This window comes from Balaenoptera musculus, chromosome 7, assembly GCF_009873245.2.
Source record: "Balaenoptera musculus isolate JJ_BM4_2016_0621 chromosome 7, mBalMus1.pri.v3, whole genome shotgun sequence".
In the NCBI taxonomy this organism is placed as follows: domain Eukaryota; kingdom Metazoa; phylum Chordata; class Mammalia; order Artiodactyla; family Balaenopteridae; genus Balaenoptera; species Balaenoptera musculus.
In genome coordinates, this window is record NC_045791.1 from 111,275,866 (window position 1) to 111,281,865 (window position 6,000).

At 56.5% G+C, this 6,000-nt stretch overlaps 1 protein-coding gene across 3 annotated transcripts in view; it reads left to right on the forward strand.

Moving 5' to 3' along the window:
* Nucleotides 1-4,539, forward strand: part of TWIST2 (twist family bHLH transcription factor 2) — a 50,101-nt gene extending 45,562 nt beyond the window's left edge. For 2 of the 3 annotated variants that reach the window (XR_005020710.1, XR_005020711.1), the window contains one exon: nucleotides 3,829-4,525. The gene's annotated coding sequence lies outside the window, so the exon portion shown is untranslated. Of the gene's footprint in view, nucleotides 1-3,828 lie in introns of all 3 variants that reach the window. The other variant, XM_036858962.1, reaches the window with a different exon arrangement.
* Nucleotides 4,540-6,000: the final 1,461 nt, after the last annotated feature.

Consider the following 6,000-nt stretch of genomic DNA (forward strand, 5'->3'; position numbering starts at 1 on the left):
GTCCATTACTGCTCATCTCCCCCTGGCACGTTCCACCCCCGCCCCTGCACAGTGTACCCGGGAGCCCAGGTGTCGAGGGTCTTTGTTTTAGGCGTAGTGAGCGGGAGGAAGGGGGCAGCAGGGGTAGCAAGGGCAGCCTGACAGGAAGAGCCCCTTCAAGTGAGCTGGGCAGTGCCAGGGGCCTGTGGAGGCAAAGATGCCGCCACTTTTCATGCTGAAGGGGCAGTGAGAGCTGGCACAGCGCCCTGGATGCCTGCTCTGTGCTGGGGACCGTGGCCACGTCCCCGGGCTTCTGTGAACAGCTCCTGGCCTCCTGATCCGCCCCTTCTGCCCCCCAGTCTCCACTGGCAAAGTCTCAGGTGTGCGCATGTGTGCATGCGTGTGCTGTATCTGACTAGGAGAGATTTCACATCTGTGATCATCTCCCTCCACCCTTATTCCTCACCCTACTTTTTTTTGGCAGCCCAGCCAAGTCCAAGGTACTTTTCCCCTTCCCTTCTGGTTGCAGAGTCTTAGCTGCACTTCCTCTAAAAAAGTTGTCACTGTCTACCCTGAGCTCTAGTTGTTTATAAACATGTTACTCCTCCCCTGCTAGATTTCTCTGATTCACCTCTGGGCTTTTTAAACAGCTAACAGCATTCCTGGCACATGAAAGATGCTCAGTACATGTTGGGAAGATAGATGGATAGGTGGATGGATGGATGGATGGATAGATGGAAGGGTGGATGGGGGGGATAGATGGAAGGAAGGGTGGGTAGATGGATGGAGGGTAAATAGAAAGAAGGAAGGGAAGAAGGGAGGGAGGGAGGAAGGATGGTGGATGGAGGGATGGATGGATGGGTGGAAAGAAAGAAGGAAGAAGTGAGGGAAGGAAGGGAGGGAGGGAGGGAGAGAAGAAGGCAGGGAGGAAGGAAGGAAGGGTGGATGGAGGGATAGATGGAAGGATGGTGGGTGGATGGATGGATGGGTGGGTGAATCAGTGAATGGATGGAAGGCCTTAAAATGAATGCTTCCCTCTTAAGCCCGCCCCTACCTCACTTTCTGGAGAACTTTGTTGATGTGCCCCTCCCTGTGTCAGACCCTAGGGATACAGATTCGAATAAGACCCTCTGTTGCTTCTCAGTGCCCAATGGTCCGGTGTGGGTGAGAGAGGCAGACGGCCACCCTCTCAGTCCAACCGCAGCCCGGCCTCTCTGCCTGCCCCCTCTTCCTGGCCGGGCAGACAGATGCAGAGTGAACTGTGTACAGGACACACGCACACGGTTTCAGGTGGCTCTCACACGCGGGAGGCTGTCGGGGCCCCAGATGTTTTTCATTTGTGGCTGAGAACGCCGCCCATGTCAGCAGACACAGCTGGGGTCAGGGTGACATCAAGGCGGCCGGCCCCGAAGGCTCTCGGTCAGAAAGACTAATGAACCTGCCGCTCGCTCCTGCCCAAGCCCTGGGCCCCGCAGGCATGTGGTGTGAACCCTGAAACCTGCGCTCCTGGGGGCGGCCCTGTCGTTTCTGGCTTTCCACGGATGATGCTGTATTTCCCCTCGGAGGGCTGGCGCAGCTCGTATATCAAAAACTGCTGTAATTATTTCCTCCCACTGAGGAAGGCTTCCATTTAGCTTTCTCTAGCTGCCCCCCTTATTAATTATCTAATTACAACCACATTCTCCAAGAGAGAGCAGCCTTTGACTTTCTGCCCAGGACCACTTAAAAAGGCTTACATATTTGGAGTGCTCTGAACTTGGAAAAAAAAGAAGTGCATGTGTGTTTCCACGCACTGGAGTTTTAGGGAAAATGTGTCTTCGCTTTTGCAGAGCTTTGTCTTGATGCAGTAAAGGTTTCTAGAGTTCCCTGAGCAGCTGGGCTTTAGTGTGGAGCTCAGGGTTCCACGGGGAGGGAGCTGGGGGCGCAGGAGGTCAAGGCACATACCTCCTGCTGCCCCTGCCCAGTGGCGTCAGGCCACGCACCCACACACACACGCACACACGCACCCACACACACACCCCCCACACACGCACACACGCACCCACACACACACCCACACACACACACGCATGCACACACACACACCCCCCCACACACGCACACACACCCACACACACGCACACACACACACACGCACACACACCCCACACACACGCACACACACACCCACACACACACGCACACACGCTGTAAATGCGGGATTGGCTGCGAGCTGGCTGGGTGGGCTGTAGCACTGGGTCCTGCAGGATTGGGCAATCAGCAGTCCACGGCCCCAGAACAGCAGGTGACAGGCCAGCAGCTGCCCCAGCCACGAGCTGCCTCCTTGGAGTGAGGTGAGGGGCCCACTGTGCTCGCCCCCAGGCCCTTCAGCATCCACGCGTGGGACCTTTCCAGCGCGAGGTCCTTGGCCAGGTGCTCATGCCCAGTGATATCCCTGGGGCCCTCCCACTGTCCCCACTGCGGAGACTTATGACCTTGGCTTACGGCAGCTGCGACACTCACTCTGTAGTCTGGTGGTTGGACACCCTGGCCCGGATCTTCTCTCCAGCACGTTTTCTCCAGCAAGCCTGTGGGCGCAGATGGCAGCCTGTGAGGTCCTGAGTTGCAGGAGCCCTGCCCGCTGGGTCCGCCGGCACATGCCCCTCCCTCTGCCACATCACTTGGTCCCCCTCCTCCCCGTCAGCAGCAAGCTTCACTCCTCAACCAGACCTCCCAGTGGGAAGGCAGGGGTGTTTCTGGTAGAGCGTGGCCTTTGTCGCTTGAATTGCTTCCTGGGAGCCTCACTGGCTAGGTCCTGCGGGAGGTGGTGGAGATGGGGGTGAGGGGCTCTGGAGACGGCGGCTGGAAGCTGGCCCCAGGGCTGCATTTTGATCGACCCACCTGCGCTTTATGGATCAATTCCGTGAGCTCCGGGGCCTCGTGGGGCTGGGGATTCGACAGTTGTGTATCTTGATCGCAGTGGAGGGTGCCAGAATCCACAGGTGATGAAATTGCCTGGCGCACAGACACACACACACACACACACACACACATACACACACCTGGTATGACCTCCTTCCACCCCCAACACACACACACACACACCACTGGTACAACCTCCTTCCACCCCAACACACACACACACACACACACGAGTGAGGTGTGAATAAGCCCTCGTACTGTGCTGAGGTCCCTCTTCTGTTTGTGATGCTTCACTAGACTAGCGCAAGGTGATACCAGTGGGGGAAACCAGGTGAGAGCTGCATGCGACCTCCCTGTACATTTTTGTTTTGCGTTTGTCTGTGAATCTGTAGTTTTTTCAAAAGCACAGCTGTAGAAATTCATCCCCTCTGACAGCTCCTGCCCAGCGGCTGTCCCATTTCTCCACGTCCTCACCCCCAGCCCTCCACAGCTGGCTTTGCTCGCACCGCTGTCCCGAAGCCCTGCAGCCGCCTCACCCCAGCACCCTTTCCCCTTCCATGGGGGACTGCTCTTCTCCGTGGAAGCTCCACTTGGGAGCGGCTCACCCACGGGGTCAGCACCGCCCTGCAGGGCACCTTGGGGGGCAAGGCTTTGGTGGCACAGGAGACAGGAGATCCAGCCCTCTGGGTCTGGGTGCAGCTGGAGAGGGCGGAGGTGGGGAGGGGGAGCTCCAGGCCTGGCCTGGGTCCCTGGGGGCAACAGCCTGCAGGTGCCCAGTGGCCCTGACTACTGCTCACCTGTCCAGCTTCTGCCAGGGCGGACAGGGAGGAGACGGGTGTCAGAGCGGCTCGCACCTGCCCCTCCCGTCTGGGGGGCCCTGAATGAGGGCGGTCCCCGGACACCGAGCCATGCAGCGGCTTCTCAACCTCCCTCTACCTTGTTTTCCAGACTGTCCCGCGGGGCCGAGCGCACGTGGAACTGGGGTGCATCCGAGTCTGTAACTTCTGAAACCCGAATGACCTCCGGGAAACGCCCCCTCTCAGTGCTCCAGCACGGTGCCTAGACAAGGGCACAGCGACAGACCCCGGACCGCACGGCCCCCTCCAGGAGACGGTCCCCGCAGAGGAAGTGGCGCTCATGGTCCTTCTTGCCGGTGACATGTTCATTGCCATCCTCGCCACTGTTTGAGGGTGGGAACAGACCCAGGCCTGGGTTTTATTTTTTTATTTTTATGTTTTGAGGGGGCGGGGATTTATTCTTTCTGAAAATCGCTAAATTCAGGAACACATTTTACAAGGATTTTGGATTTGTATTTCCCTCTAAGTGCCTTTTTTTCGTGTATATTTTAAAAAATAAGCCAGAAATGCCTTCCTGTACAATTCTGTTTAAACTGGACCAAGGCTCTCAGAAAAAGAACCTCGTGCTTCCTTCCCACCCCCAAGCCCCTGCATGATTGTCTCAAGGAAGCCTGGAATTCTTCTCACTTCTCCCCTTTCTCTTTCTCCATGATTTGCTCAGCTAACCTTTTTTTTTTTTTTTCTGTTTCAGTGTATATGTTGCTTATTTGTTTTATTTATTGAGATACTTTTAACAAGCTCAGTGACTGCACTGTGGCTCTCTATACTGCTCCCTCCCAGGAACAATAAAGACGTCCTTGCAGCCCTGGTCTTCCGTCTCTTCTTTTCTCTACTTTGCAACTCGAGAAAGGGCCTGAGAAAGTTGGAACGGGTTGCAAAAATAACTATCATTTCACTTTAAAGGGGACCAGAAAGGATGTGAGACATTTTGTAGCATACATGATTGTAGAACTTTCTAGAAACTACCAACACTAATGCAGTTGAGAGTGTTAACAGACCCGGGCCTGGGAAAGCAGGTGACGTTGGCCTCAGCCCCTCTAGGTGCCCATCTTCTCACCTACTACCTACGCCCCAGACTCAGAAGCTAGAGGTACGCTCTCCAGACCATTTCTTGTTCTTCAGATCAAGAGTCACCCATCCTGTGTCCCAGGCCTGCTGTTCAAGGTCAGTGCTAGCCAGTGCCGGCGCTGCGGAGCTTTCCCAGGTGGAATTCCTTACTCTCCCCAGACATGGCATCCATGCCCTCCTTCACACTTCTCCCAGTGGGTTACAGTCTGCTCTGCATATGTCCAGTCCCCCTGATAACACGAGCTCCACAGGCAACTGTCCCGCTCTCCATAGCCCTGTATATGCCACTGGGCCAGGTTAAGGTTGCAGCACCTGTATGTGCAGGTAAGGATGGAGCTCAAGAGAAGAAGTCCCAGAAAGGCCACAGTCCACAGTCTGCATCCAAGAAGGAGAATCTGGCTGGGGTCTGGTCTAGGCGGGCAGGGAGATGGTGCAGACACACCTCCATGTGGGGCAGGAAGTCCCACGCCCCACCTGCTGGCCTCCTTACTGTGTCTGTGGGCATCACTGGGGGTTGGGGGGTGGCTCCCAGGTTAAGGGCTTCCGGCTGGGGAACTACAAGTCAATGGGTCACCACCTTGAGCCACCAGAGACATGTCTCCTGGGGGACAGCCGATACCTGGGGCTGCTGGATGGAGCTGTCCACAGATGAGAGGCCACACAGACCCCACCCAGCTCCCAGGCGGGGTTCTGGAGAGGGGGGGTCGCTGGCAGGGCTGTGGTGGCCCGTGGGCCCTCTTACCCCTCTCCTACTCCTGCTCCCAGGCCCACCAGAAAGTCAGGAGCTCCAGAAGTACCAGCCTGGGGCTTCCCTGGTGGCACAGTGGTTGAGAATCTGCCTGCCAATGCAGGGGACACGGGTTTGAGCCCTGGTCTGGGAAGATCCCACATGCCGCGGAGCAACTAGGCCCGTGAGCCACACCTACTGAGCCTGCGCGTCTGGAGCCTGTGCTCTGCAACAAGAGAGACCGCGATAATGAGAGGCCCGTGCACCGCGATGAAGAGTGGCCCCCACTTGCCGCAACTAGAGAAAGCCCTCGCACAGAAACAAAGACCCAACACAGCCATAAATAAATAAATAAATAAATAAACCCAAAGTTAAAAAAAAAAAAAATACCAGCCTGTCCTCAACTTCCATCACCTGGCTGGCCCCTAGGAGTGACCGTGGTGCAGCACCTGCATCTCTGTGGGCTGG